Source organism: Octopus bimaculoides, chromosome 3 (genome assembly GCF_001194135.2).
Source record: "Octopus bimaculoides isolate UCB-OBI-ISO-001 chromosome 3, ASM119413v2, whole genome shotgun sequence".
NCBI classification, from domain to species: Eukaryota; Metazoa; Mollusca; class Cephalopoda; order Octopoda; family Octopodidae; genus Octopus; species Octopus bimaculoides.
In genome coordinates, this window is record NC_068983.1 from 120,264,978 (window position 1) to 120,280,574 (window position 15,597).

The window sequence follows — 15,597 nt, forward strand, 5'->3', positions numbered from 1 at the left end:
ACCCACACACTCATGCAGTTATACATACACAAACACGAACTTAAAACAAGTGGTTCACGAGTTTTTACTATAAACATCATAAGAATCATGTTAGTTGACAACAATTACGCAAATATCTCAAAGTTTATAATTTCAATGTCTCAATCACAACTATTCACAATATATTTCTGATAACTGGACCTCACCAAGCCCTCTACTAAATGTTGAGTCATCAGTGACCCAAGCCATTGTCTTCCTTGATAACACACACACACACACACACACTCTAAACAATTTTATTTTTCTCAGCCAATAGATTTACAGTCTTTATAGATTTACTTAGTAATTCATTAATCACTAATTACATAAATACGAATGCTGTGCTTCATTGAAGAAGTTAATATAAGACAAACTGGAGTTGTTTTTTTCTGTACTTGCCAAAAGTTCTTTTCAGTATTTAATTCCAGTTGAAGGTGGCAGCTAGCAGAATTGTTAGCATGCCGGGCAAGATGCTTAGCAGTATTTTATCTGTCTTCACATTCTGAGTTCAAATGTTGCTGGGGGTGACTTTGCCTTTCAGCCTTTCAAGGTTGATGAAATAAATACCAGCTGAATACTGGGGTTGATGTTATCGACTTAGACCCTATCCTGAAGTTGCTGGCTTTATGCCAAAATTTGAAATCAATATTTAATTCTAGTTGGCTTTTTCATGATCCATGCATTACATATGAGGGTTGGTTGAAAAGTTCATAGGCTGACCAAGATACTCTTATGGAATGTGACCAAATGCAGTTTATTTTACAACATAATCTCCCTTGCAGTCCACACACTTCTTCCATTGATGTTGTAGTGCTTGGATCCCATTGGTGAAGAAGCTTTCAACTTGTAGGTCTAATAAGTCATTAACAGAAGATATGACGTCATCATTGTGATACTGATTCCCAGCCAAGTGTGTTTCCATGTTGTAGAACAGATGATAGCCAGATAGGGCACAATCAGGAGATTAGGGATGGTGATCAACCAGTTCAAAGCCACAGTCATGCACAGTGGCCACTGAAACAAAGAATTTGTGTGCTGGGGCAGTGTCCTGATGAAACAAGACTCCTTTTATCAGTTTTCCTGAATATTTAGTCTTGACAGCCCATTGTAACTGCCTCAGCAAGTTGGCATAGTGACGGTACGGCCCTTTTGAAGATAGCCAATAAACACAATGCCTTTTGCATCCCAAAACACTGAGGGCATTACCTTCCCTGCAGATGAAATGGCATTGGCCTTCTTTGGAATGAGTGAAGAGAAGTGTTTCCACTGCATGAATTGCCACTTTGCTTCTGGTTTAAAGCGGTGAAGCCAACACTCATCCTAAGTTAGAAAACATTAAAAAACCCCAGCTAGATCTGCCTCAGATTTTTCTGTGATGTGATCAGCCTGGTGCACTTTGGATCAGGTGTCACAAGATGAGGCACCCACTGAGCAGAAATCATCATCATGCCAAGTTCATTGGGCAGAATATTCTCAAATATCTCACGGGATATGCTAATAACATTGGCTATTTGATTTATAGTTAATTACTTTATAGTTAATTGTCATTCATCACCATGTGGTGAATGTGGTCAATATTTTCCTCAGTGGTGGCAGTTGCAAGACGTGCAAATCTTGAGTCATCTTCAAGACTCTACCTTCCCCTTCTAAATTCAGATGCCCACTTTTGTATTGTTGATAAAATTGGAGCATCATCCCCTAATGTACCAACCATGTCAGCATGAATGTCCTGGGGAAAGTGGCAGGGCTAAACCATTTTCAGCATGTACTTGATAACACTACAATGCCAAATTTTGTCCATTTTCAGGAGAAATCACTACTATTTACTTTTAAAGTCTTCTTTGAGGAGTGAGATGAGTGAGAAAGAAACAATGCAGTTATGAATAAGGAGAGTTGAAATTAATTCAGGCATGATTTCACAGCTCTAGCATCACTCCTCCATATCAATCAGTGAACTTTTCAGCCCACCCTCATATATATATAACATTATATTCTGAGTCATAGCAGTGTGGTTAAGGGGACATTCTAAAACCATTTCTCTACTCTTTTAAGATAAGGCATATGGCTTGCAGTTCTCTCAATTGATTTAGATTTAAATGTACATGCATGAAGCATATACCAACCCCATAACAGGCAACTTTTCTCTGAACATATATTGACTTTCACAAACTTGAGTTAAGTGTTATACTCAAGAATTCTTAAGTTCTTTACTTCATTTTGGTACAGTAATTTGCCACATGAAAAATCTTCATAACCAATTGAAAGTGTATACATCTGTGTGAATATTTGCCTGTGTGTGAATGTATGTGGGTAGATGGCTGTAATAATTTTACATGTGTAGTACATTACAAAACTTCTACACTGTATTTAGATGAATATATATTTAGTTAAACAAACATGAGTAAATGAGGTGGTAAAAACAAATGAAGAAAAAAATGGATAGAAAAGAAGCATTAGGTAAAATGTCAAGTATAATAAATGAAATCAACTAGAGGTCAGATTAGTTGATCCTAATGGGGTCTAAGTCTCTCAGTTTGTCACAAAATATATCCATATATGGTTCATTGATACCCCCTAATGTTGCTGGCTGATGCAAAAGTACTTCATCAAACATTTTAATTGGAATTTATGCACAAAAATTTAATTCAATCAGTTATAAAAACCATTTTTTGAAACTGAGTATAGACACTAACAAAATTAATAACAAGAGAAATTTGAATATTTCTAATACAGGAACATTAACAAAAATTTCTGATAAGGAGTGTTGTTGATTAAATCAACTCTATTACATAACTGATATTTATGAACCTCATTAGGATGAAGGCAAAATTGCTGTAGCAGAATTTAAACTCAGAATGTAAAGGGATGTATGTGAGTAGGTGGTTTGTCCATACCCTATTGAGTTAAGAGAGATATGTGATAACATAAGCAGTTCATATTTGTTTTTTAGTTTTTACATTTATTCACTGTTAAGTAAAGAGGTGTTGCTACTGTCTCCAAGTTACAAGTACCAAGTTAATAATCTTCAAGCTATTTATCTTTTAAGGTTAGCAACCAGCCACTCAGTAACTTTCTTTAGTGCTGGTTCTACTACCACTATGGCTATGACACACCTACTATGTCATCAACTTTACTGTTATCAACTTGACATTTTCTTAGGATGTAGGACATAAAATGGCATTTACTTACTAAACTGATAAATAAATTGATAAACTATTTTGTATTTGTTCATGTTGTATAGAAATACTGAATATCAAAATATAATTTCAACAGGCATGGCTGTGTGGTAAGAAGCTTGCTTCCCAACCACATAGTTCCAGGTTCAGTCCCACTACATGGCACCTTGGGCAAGTGTCGTCTACTATAGCCTTGAGCTGACCAAAGCCTTGTGGGTGCATTTGGTATATGGAATCTGAAAGAAGCCCATTATATATATGTGTGTGTGTGTGTGTGTGTGTTGAATGAAATACCCATGTTTCCAGAGGTGAATTATTAAAATCCCAAAGAATTGCTCTCAACACATGGCTATGATGCTCTCCCACTACTTCTGCTCATGATCAGAGATGCACATATTGTCAGCCACAAAAAGACATGCTCAACTGGTTATTGAGCAGAATATTTTCTGTAGTCCATCTTTTATACCAAGACAAAATTATGTACATGATAACACTTCCAGTTAGTTAAGATCAGGAGCCATGAGAGCCAGTGACTGACATTGCATATTATTATTGTTTATCATACAATTATTTAACACCTCAGTCCCCATTGCCACTGCTGTTGCTGTCATCAGTTCCACCACCAATGTCATCATTACCATCACATTTACCACTACTACCACCATTGTTTTCCTCCTTCTCATCATCATCAACAACAGAAGCAGCGTCATAACCACCAGCAGAGAGTTACAGATTAAAGAATGAGACAGTGCAAGTATGTTCCTGAGATGGTGATTCATTGAAACGTTAAGAAATGTTGTGATGGAAGAAATGGATCAAATACTAAAAGAGTGAAGACACTGCTAGTGAAATATGAATGAAAAAGTTTAGAAGAAGAGAAAGGGAGAAACAGTTTTATCCAAGAGCAAGAAGTTAAGGATTAGAGTACTTTCTAAAACATCTTGGAGAATTAAAATATGAAGTGTTTTAAAATATAATATGAAATGTTCTCTGCTTTGTGATGTCATAACTGGCTATGTTCTCTGCTTTGTGATGTCCTAACTGGCTATGTTCTCTGCTTTGTGATGTCATAACTGGCTATGTTCTCTGCTACGTTCTCTGCTTGAGATCATCTGTACACTCCAGTGGTTAAAAAGAAAGAAGGGGTGGGATATGTCTTAATGCAAAGTTGTACAACAAACAGACTGAATTATACTGATCTATTGAAACTAACCAGATGTTTGTGCATGAAGTGATTAAGGAAATACATAAACTTCAAGGATAATAAGTGTCGATATTGAAAGTTACAGGATAAGTTGATGGTACAATACTAATTAAAGTGACTAATGAGATTATTCTCTGAGCCGTGATTGATGTTATTCTCAATAACTGGTGTAGAATAATCAAGTACTTAAAAGTTAAAGGTATGAAATTAAAGTACATATGTAGCTGGGTATAATAGGGAGGAGCATAGACATATTCAGACAAACCATGCATCAAGGTTATGTATGTGTGTATAATATACACATACACATAAGGCAGTGAGCTGGCAGAACCGTTAGCAAACTGAGCAGAATGCTTAGTAGCATTTTGTCTGTCATCACATTCTGAGTTCAAATTCTGCTGAGGTCAATTTTGCCTTTCATCCTTTTTGGGTCGATAAAGTAACAGAAATACAAGTTGAATACTGGGGTCAATGTAATCAACTTATCCCCTCCTCTAAAATTGCTGGCCTTATGCCAAAATTTGAAACCAATATACCGAAATCCTGGTTATGTCCTTGTAAAGAGAAGAACTACTGAATCAAAATATGAAGACAACAGAGAGAAAGATTGTAATTTAGAATGTATCAAAAACTATGATACCTTGGATATGTAATAAAAACAGACACTGAAACACACACAAATATATATCTAGAAATCTATCTAGAAATCAAAGAAAATGATTACTATTCCCTTCAGACTTTGCTTTTGTTTACCTGGACATCAATGTTTTAAAACTGACCTATTTCCCATTACATCTTAGACAGATCCAGTGCTGAGTTGCTGAAGTAGAAATATTGTTATAGCAAATATTCTGCTCAATATCACAGATTTGCTTGTCAGTTGCTTGACCTTAACCACTTGAGCATGTCCCTTAGTGGCAGACGATATGTGCATCTCTGATCATGAGCAGGAGTAGTGGGGGAGTATCATAACCATGTATTGAGAGGGCTTCTTTGGGGTTTGAATAGATGTAACAAAAGCAAAGTTTGAAGGAAATATTAGTTATATTTCATACTTTCTAGGAGTAAGCAAATAGGAAGTAACAGTTGCTACCCAAGGACTAAAATTGTGTTATGATGATGATGACAATGATGATGATGATGATGATGATGATGATGACAATGGTGATTATGATGATAATTATCAATATTTGAGAAAATATACACTTTTGAAGAACAGACAAAAATCTTCATATAGACATTGAAACATTAAAAGATCATGTTTTCTCCAATGTTATTCCAGTAGATCAAATTTCAATCAACCACAGTTCCCATATCCATCTGCCAAACTTTCTTAAGAAACCTAGGAATGCATGTAAATTAAAGGAAGCTGAAGAATACTCCCTCTCTCTTTCTCTCCTCCTCCTCCTCTGTGTTTCTATCTCTAACATTTTTGTTGATAATAATAGGTTTAGTCATCTTCGAAGATAATTGAGTAATCTGCCTTACTGGCAAATGTTCAGCAAAGAGATCAATAAAATTAAATATTTCTGGAAGTAATGCTGTTATTATTTAGAAGGAAGTTTCATCAAATAACACATTTTACCTGTATTAATCAATGCACATATTTGTGTGTACACATCTCTATGTATGCATGTATGCATGTATGTATGTGTGTGTGTATGTGTGTGTGTGTTTGAATGAAGGTATATTTATGTAGTTGTGTATGTATGCATGAATGTGTGTATTTGTATATGTGAATGTGTGTGTGTCTGTGTGTATGCATGAATGTACATGTGTAGGTATATATGACTCGGTTTATGAATGCTTTTATGGTTGTGTAAATGTGCGTGCATACATACATGTATGAACACAAGTGAGTGTTATCATATATAAACTAGCCTCAGAACCAAACTCCTCTTACTCTCTTATTTCAGTTCTTTTGTTTCCAGATTCCGTTCTCAGAATATCTTCACATGATCGTTAACAGTAAGGAATGAATTAGTTCCCCATCACCTATCTCTACCTTTTCTCCTCCATCTCTCTCCATCTGCTTCTATTTCTTCTTTCCCCCATCTCTCCCCTTCACTTATCTCTACTTTTTATTCTCTTAATCTCTCATTCTCACTCTATCAAACTATCTGTCTGAAATTACTTCTACTTCTCTCAAGAATTTTGGGATGAAGGATTAATAATTTAACAGAATTATAGAGAAATACTTCAAAGAAGGTAATACTTGTCATTCTACTTTTTTTTGAAACTTCACTCATCAGTTTTTTAATCGTAAGAAAAAAAGAATTAAACCTTGTCTGGATATATGCACAGAATATATGTGGGAGTGTGCTGTTGTCATTGCTGCTGCTGCTGCTGCTGCTGCTGTATGTGTATAAATATGATATTGACCACAGTACTTACTTTAGTACATAATCAGTTTCTATTTTGAAATATTTAAATGTTACTTTTCTAATGTAAAAAAAATCCTCAAAAACCCTAACTCGCTACTATGTTTTAGACTGGTATACACAAACACAGGCATATATACTTATAAAGAGAGAAAGAGAGAGAGAGGGAGAAAGGGAGAGGGACACAGAGTAAAAGAAAGAGGAAATCTTGTAAATATATTTTAGTACATACATGCAAGCATTTATATAAACACAGACACACAAATAATAGTGTCCCTCACCTCACCCCGCACCATGCACATTAACACATACATATGTAGTTTACTGTGACTTGAGTCAATAGCTTCAAATCAGTAGTTTCCTTATAATGATATAAAGAAATGATACTTTTTCATGGCAGGATATGAAATAAGATAGAAAGTGGTCACAAACCTCTTGTCACATCCTCAGTCATTATTATTTTACATTGTATAATTGAAACATAGGAATAAATTGAACAGAGGATATCATTTTGCATATTAGAAATTTAATACATATTTAGATTAATACTATTCTCTTTATTTAGGTGAAACATCTAGTAAAAATAGGATTGCACAAGAGCAAGGGACTTGCTGTAGGTAAAATATTACAAATGCGACTGCATTTTAGGTTGTTATATTGGACAAAAGTATCAAGTAAGATATTTTATCTTTTACTTGCTTCAGGGATACTACCTTGAAGAATTTTAATTAAACAAACTGACCACAGTATTTATTTTTTAAAACCTGGTACTTATTCTATTGGTCTCTTCTGCTGAACCACTAGATTACGGGGATATAAACACACCAGCGCCAATTGTCAAGTGTTGGTGGTGGGCAGATGCAAAGACACACACACAGAGGAGTAGGCTTCTTTCAGTTTCTGTCTACCAAATTCACTCACGAGGCTTTGGTCAGCCCAAGGCTATAGCAGAAGACATGCAGTGGGACCAAATCCAGAACCATGTGATTTGGAAGCAAACTTCTTATCACACAGCCATGCCTTCACCTAGGATTCACATATGAAATCTAGACCTTACAAATGTCAGATTCTTTTACAATGCTGCAGGTGGCCCCTAAAATCTGTATATTCATCAATGATAAGTGCCTTATTATTTCAAAGCCACTGAAAGAGCCTTGGAGTGTTTCTAGTTTTTGATTAGTGTTTGTTAAGTTATGGGATTGCAGCATGGCAGATTGTGAAGAGGCAGTGGAAGAGCTCAACTCAGCCAATGGTGCTTCTTACTTTGATGCTGAGTGGAGAAATCTATGAAGATCAATGGTCAGGACCACCAAGCTCTATGAAGAGAGTAACTGCAATATATCCAATAGGGATGACATTCATTGTTGTGTAATCAGCTAATGAAAGATTCATTGTGACTCAAGCTCTCAGTTCAAATATGAATATTAGAATTGGGTAGTGACAGAGAGTCATGGGAATCCATGCAAAAAGTGCAACCAAGATGATGAGATGATGAATGTTTGCTTAGCTACAATCCAGTAAACCTTTGATCAAAATTACTTCAGCCATGACCTATCTTTTCAGGACATAGTTTCTCATTTTTTTTACATTATTTAACATGTCTTTCCATGATTGTTTTGTTGAGATCTGAAGTCAATTTTGAAATCAGATTGGTGTGCAAATGACTCTATTTTACAATAATTTATACATTTTATCGACTTTGGAAAATATACCAGCCGCATAATCAAGTAAAGTTAATAATGTTTTTGTTCATTGATAATTTAGGTATGATAGTGTTATGATAGTAAGGTTAAATCGCTGGACTGCTGATCACATAGTTATAAGTTCAGTTCTTATTATTGTCATAATGTTCTAACATAGAGTAAGATATCTGACTTGCAACAATTTATCAGAAAAAAAAAAAAAAAAATTAATAAACTCCACTTCTTTTTGAAGATTGGTGATCATTGTTAGGAATGATAATCTGACAGCAAAACAACTGCTCCAAAAAAGAAACTATCTCACCCTTGCAAGCTTGGAAAACAGATGTAAAAGTAGTTTTGAAAATTCATAAATTATATTGAATTTATGAAGATTCCATAGGAATTTTTTGGAACTGGTTTATTTCTGAATGAAGACATGTGGCTTAGTTGTTGAGTATTTGGCTCACAATTGTAAGATCTTGAGTTCAGTTCCTGGCAACACACTGTGTCCTTGAGCAAGACACTTTGTTTCACATTGCTTCAATCCACTCAGCTGGCAAAAATGAGTAGTACCTGTATTTCAAAGGGCCAGCCTTGTAACACTGAAGTAGAAGTGGGCTATGTGTATGTTTTGGATTTTCATAAACAAGAAAAGAAAATTATTTACCAAGCTTCATAAGAGTTTTGATTTTTTTCTCACATATAAGTACAGGTTAAAGCCTACTTCACTCTAAAAGTCATCTTAACTAACATTTTTTCTTGTAGGTTAGGTTTGACTTTATCCACAAGTGTCATATCTAAGTGGCCTCAGATATAATGATGTTTAAGCATTATGTTGAAATACTGATAATGTCATGAAAGTTTAAATTGAGAATAATTTCCAATGAAACACTTTAAATTTGCGCAAAGTGGTTTAATAGTTCAGAAATGTTTGACAGGCTCTTGTACACCATCTGCTACTAATAATTACAAGCAATTATTTTTAAAAGAATTGTAAACAAATAGGCTTTGCAAACTCATTTTAGATTAATTACATAATATTCATAAATTTTTCATTCTAAACTTATTACCATATTTTCTGCACTATTACTAGAGTGAAACTCTTTCAAAAAATCTTTTTCTTTTTTATTTAACTATTTGTTTCACAAACATTTTATAGAATTATTTACTTGAAAGACAGTTTTTTTATAAATACGTTTATTGTAAGAAAAATTAACAGTTGTTGTTTATGCTATGAAACTTTCACCAATGACAATGAGGGAAACCAAACATCTAGTTAAGTTCCAAGTCAACCATATTACTTCACAGGTTTAACTAAAAAATATTCCAGCTGAAACCTTCCTATCTTTTATAGGTATGTTGCACTATATTATCTAATGAATCCTTTCTTTTTTTTTAGACACTAGAGCAGAATTTTAAGGGATATTTGGCTCTTTCTTTGCAGGTTATGCAACTTTATTGAAAATGGAAAATGATATTGAAACAAAACTACACTTCTAAACTATATATTGGTTTCAAATTTTGGCACAAGGCCAACAATTTTGGGGAAGGGGGTAAGTCGATTACATTGACTCCAGTGCTCAACTGGTACTTATTTATTAACCCCAAAAGGATGAAAGGCAAAGTTTACCTTGGCAGAATTTGAAGTCAGAATGTAGAGATGGACAAAATGTCATTAAGCATTTTGCCCAGTATGTTAACAATTCTGCCAGCTCACCACCTTCTTCTGAGCTGAATTTTAGAATTAATACAAAGTTAAGTTTATAAACAATAAAATACCACAAGCATAAGAAATAAATTTCTTGCACTTTACTACAATACACATATATAATCTTCTAATATAATCTTTAAAATTCCATACAGTTGTTTTTCTTTATTTTACTGTTTTCCATTCATACTTTACATAGTGACAGCATGTGAATAGTGACCTTATATAGTGGCAGCATGTGAACAAGAGAACATAAAGTCAATTAGTTTCTAAATTGTTTCTGACTGCTAAGTTATCATTTGGTTGAATGAATTTATGTTGTTTGCATTATAAATGATAAATACATCTGTATCACATAAGTGAAGGCACATAGCTCAGTGGTTAGAGTGTTGGGATCACAATCATGAGGTAGTGAGTTTGATTCCTGAACCAGGCTGTGTGTTGTGTTCTTGAGGAACACAACTATCTAATCATAATTTAAAAAAACTTTTTCAGACAAATTAGTAGAGAATTTTGCCAAAGGTCTTATCAACAGTGGCTATGTCTTGTGTTGTCATCTAAATTGGATTTTGAATCCAGCAGTAAATGAGCATGTCTTTGGACATAAAGTGAAGCAGTGCTTTGGTAGGGATTGTGAAACTGTATGCATATAAGCACCCTGTGTTGGTCTCCTGACATGTGACCTTTCAGAGATGAAAAGACTGGTTTTTGCAAGTGTTATGTTTATATAATATAATACATACATTACATATGTACATAAATACCTATACATACATGAGACATATTGTATCAAAATAAAACTATCTATTAATGTAGATATTTTAAACTCACACAGGCACATACCTTACAGCCAAAATTCTTGGTTAAAAGCATTGAAAAACCAACTTTTACAGATACAAGATTTGTTTATATTGCATGCATATTCAAGTATTATACTCTATTAATCAGAATGGATTATGCTTTTCTCCCCCACAACCTACTGATCTGTCATTTTCTTCATAGTCCCAGTTTTTCTGCTGCAATTATCATATCTCCCAGAACTACTGTCAGCTCTTTGCTTTTCTACTCTTCAACTTCTTTCTCTGCACTTCATGGAATTATATTTTTATCTATGTCACCATCCTATGTTAACCTTTTATTGAAACAATGCTTCCATCTTCTCAAAACAGTTTGTTGACTTTATCCTCCAAGCATTTTACTCCAGTTATGTTGCATCTCTCTTTCGCTAGTCCTCACCCTCACCACTATTTTAGAACTGGAGCTACTTTGTTTACGGCCTTGTAAGTTAGTGGTTTAGTGAAAGAGACCGATGGAATAAGTATCAGTCTTAAAAATAAGTACTGGGGATGATTTGTTTGACTAAACATCTGTCTTTGATCATTTATGAGGTCTGATCAATAAGTATCCGGACTGTTGTCATAGAAACAAAGCTAAAGCATGCAGAGTAAAGTTGCTTGGCAAAGATTGACCTTGAATTCTGTTGTGCATGTGCACTAAATTTTAACATTCTAGCTCACTTCTGCTGTTTACAACAGTGCTTAGACAGAAGGTGTATAGCGTGTGATTATTACATTGACCGTGACATAGAAAGTTGTCATGGCAATACTTGCTCAGAGGCCTATGCAAAGTTTCAGAAAGTGTATGGAGAGGAGTGTGTGAGCTGCATACATGTGTATGAGTGAGTCAGATGTTTCCAAGATGGCCGAAAAAACGTCAATATTGACAAACATTCTGGGAGATCCACAACAAGCAGAACTGAGAAAAACATCGTAGATGTGCATGCAGCTGTGAGGGAAAATTGTCGAATCACCGCCTGTAAGTTATCTGAAGACGTGAAGATTAGTTACAGTTCAGTCTATAACCACTCAAGATTTGGGTATGAGACGCATGTCTGCCAAGTTTGTGCCAAAACTGCTTTCAAATGACCAAAATGACACTCGGGTTTCAGTTGCACAAGATCTCCCTTGATTGTGTCGAGAATGATGAAAACTTTTTGAAAACTTTGCATAGGCCTCTGAACAAGTATTGCCAAGCTTTTGGCAAAATTTGATGCAGATTCTCTGCTCAACTTTCTCTGTCATGGTCAATGCGATGATCACACGCTACACACCTTCCTTCCAAGCACTGCTGTATACAATGTAAGTGAGCTATAATGTTAAAACTTAGTGCTCATGCACAGCAAAGTTCAAGGTCAATCTGTGCTCAGCAGTTTCACTCTGTGTGCTTTAGCTTCGTTATTATGGTAACAGTCTGGATACTTATTGATCAGACCATGGATGAATACTAAAAGTTTTCCTATGTGATTCCTGAGCTTTTCTTAGCTCTTTTTTTTGCAGCCTTTTAACATTGTTGCCTCATAACTTTCATGCATTGCCTCTGGTGCTTCCATACCCCATCTCTCTATCATTGTCTGAATCTGTTCCTCTTTTAATCAATCCTCTTTCCAACTTCATCTCACCATTATGTTCTCATATATCTTACAATCCTCTTGTCCATTCACACATATCAATGGCTCACATCACATGCTTTACAATATTCAGATTACACACATGCATGCACACACCCACACACATTTATGTATATGTAAATGTGTGCATATCGAGAAATCTATGCATGTATAAAAATAAGTCTCCTTAAAAATTATTATGTGCTTTTGTATTTTAATCTGTTTATCACTTGGCTAAAGGAGGAAAGGAAGAAGAGATCTGATTCGAATACTCACAATAGAGTGGACTCTGTTAAATGATCCCAAGGACCAGGTGTCAGCATTAAACTGGGTGAGTGGCACTCGGATATACAAATGAGGCACTCATCAAAATATGCAAAAATATGAATCTAGCTGAACAGGTGGCTATTCACATAAAGACTATGATCAGCAAAAATGAATAGATTGTTCGTCAAACAATGTAAGCTTTGATTGGAACCATGCTTTTATACAATAATTACATCCCAGTACCATTCACTTAAAGTAGGTAATCTCTAACATTATTCTTTTCCTGCCCCTCTGCCTTTTTATTACCTTATAATTAATTTCTGTTCTAGTTGAAAATAAAGTGTGCTTAAGCTAATTCCATGCAGCTGTCAACAAAGAAAGCGAGTGGAAAAGGTATTACTATTGTTATAGTTAATCTCACAACCAAAGGCATGTGTAATGGATATTGTGAAAATTCATGCGCATGGCTTTGTTTTAATTTAATAAGGACTTTATTTTATTTTCCTTTAACCAACTCTGAAGATAATGCAACAGTTTAAAACAATTGTTTTGTAAGTTTGGCTCTCTCAAATGGATATTAGGTAAATGAACCACAGCATATTATGACCCCAGAATATTACAATTTAGGCTTACTCCTTTAATTTACATGTCTCCAATCAATACATTCAATAAATGTCATATTGCCATATATAATAATAATCTATAACATGTTATTTAATTATCAGCTACACTGTAGGTAGTAGGCTTCAGAAAGATTGACTCTATGGTCCTTTCAAAAAAATTGTATTACATTAATATTATTATTACTAAGATGGTGAGCTGGCAGAATCATTAGCATGCCAGGCAAAATGCTTAGCAGCATTTCGTCAGACCTCACATTCAAATTCTGACATGGTCGACTTTGCCTTTCATCCTTTTGGAATTGATAGAATAATTATCAGTTGAACACTGGGGTTGGTGTAACTGACTCATCCCCACCCCCAAAATCGCTGCCCTTGTGGCAAAATTTGAAACCTTTATTATTATTATTATTGTGAAAGTGGTGATCTGGCAGAATCGTTAGCATGCTGGACAAAATGCTTAGCAATATTTCGCCTGACGTTATATTCAGAGTTCAAATTCCACAAAGGTCAACTTTGCCTTTCATCCTTTTGGGGTCAATGAATTAAGCACTAGTCATGTACTGGGATCAATGTGATCGACTTACTCCCTCCCCACAAATTTCAGGCCTTGTACCTATAGTAGAAAGGATTATTATTATTACTAAAGCAGTGAAAGCAGTAAGATGGCAGAATCATTAGCACACCAGGCAAAATACTTAGTGGCATTTTGTCCATCTTTATGTTCTGAGTTCAAATTCCACTGAGGTTGACTTTGCATTTCATCCTTTCAGGGTTGATAAATTAAGTACCAATTGAGTACTGGGGTCAATGTAATCGACTTAACCCCTCCCTCCCAAAATTTCAGGCCTTGTGTCTATAGTAGAAAGGATTGTTATAGCAGTGAGGTGGCAACACCATTAGCAGAAAATAGCAAAGTATCAGGACCTAGCCGTTGAGTTACAGAGGTTATGGAAAGTGCAAGTAAGATGTATCCCTGTAGTTATAGGTGCATTAGGAACTATCCTTAAAGATTTGAAGAAATGGATAGAGGAAATAAGCATAAAACCTAGTTTAGTGCAGCTGCAGAGAACAGTGTTATTAGCAACAGCTAGTATTACTTAGGAAGGTTCTTGGCATCTAAAGTTACTTGTAGCCTGATGTTAGGAATTTTTTCCAACAACCTAATCTATTGTGTGTATATGAAATGATGATGGTGGTGGTGGTAGTAGTAGTAGTAGTAGTAGTAGTAGTAGTAGTAATAATAATAATAATAATAATAATAATAATAATAATAATAATAATAATAATAATACATCCACAGACAAGTATAATACAAGAAATATCAACAGAGAAGAAAGAGATGGCATAGTTAAGAGACTATTAGCAAAGCAAACATACTCTGGGATATGTCACTATACAAATAGGGAGAACAAAGCAAATCATTGTTAGGGATGACTAGGAAAAGAAGTGCTTCATAATCGGCATATCAGTCCCAACAGATAATAATATATCTTTAAAAGAAACCCAAATATAATGATCTGAAAATAGAGGTAATCTGAATGCTGGGCCTGAAAACAAAAGCAATCCCTATAAGGTACTGCAAGAATGATAAAAGAAAACAAAAACATGCGGTCAACTATACATCTAAAGCCCCTGGACTTAAAAATATGCATAATATACACAAAATAGCACTGTTAACACAACATACATATTATTTAGAACACTTTCAATAGAGTAAAATATAACAAAATCTAAACAAAATACTGTACATATTCAAGGCAGACAAAGTTGTGCTTGGTCATGCACTGAATCTATATATATAAAAATGAGAATGTGTGTCTGTCTGTCTGTCTGTCTGTGTGTGTGAATCCCTAAAACTAGAGAACTACGCAACCAATTTCATTCAAATTTTACAGATGCCTTACTTAGGGTTCCAGTTGTGTTTTAGTCAAAAAAATTTTAACTTCTTGCAGAGTTCGAGCCCACGGCAACATAATATCTCCTCCACTATGTAAGTATTACGTGTCAAAAGTGAAACAAAAACACTCATGTCAAATACTTTCACTTTAAAAATGAAACTATTCTACTAACTGAAACAATCACATTTCGATAC

The 15,597-nt window shown here is 34.8% G+C and overlaps 2 protein-coding genes across 2 annotated transcripts in view; one reads left to right on the top strand and one right to left on the bottom strand.

Annotated features, from left to right (window-relative positions):
* The window catches only part of LOC106878127 (cilia- and flagella-associated protein 300), a 205,551-nt gene that overhangs the window by 32,028 nt on the left and 157,926 nt on the right, over positions 1-15,597 (bottom strand). The window lies entirely within an intron of this gene.
* LOC106878126 (uncharacterized) overlaps positions 6,387-15,597 on the top strand; it is a 75,112-nt gene continuing 65,901 nt past the window's right edge. The window contains exon 1 of the mRNA XM_014927246.2: positions 6,387-6,606. The gene's annotated coding sequence lies outside the window, so the exon portion shown is untranslated. The remainder of the gene's footprint in view (positions 6,607-15,597) is intronic.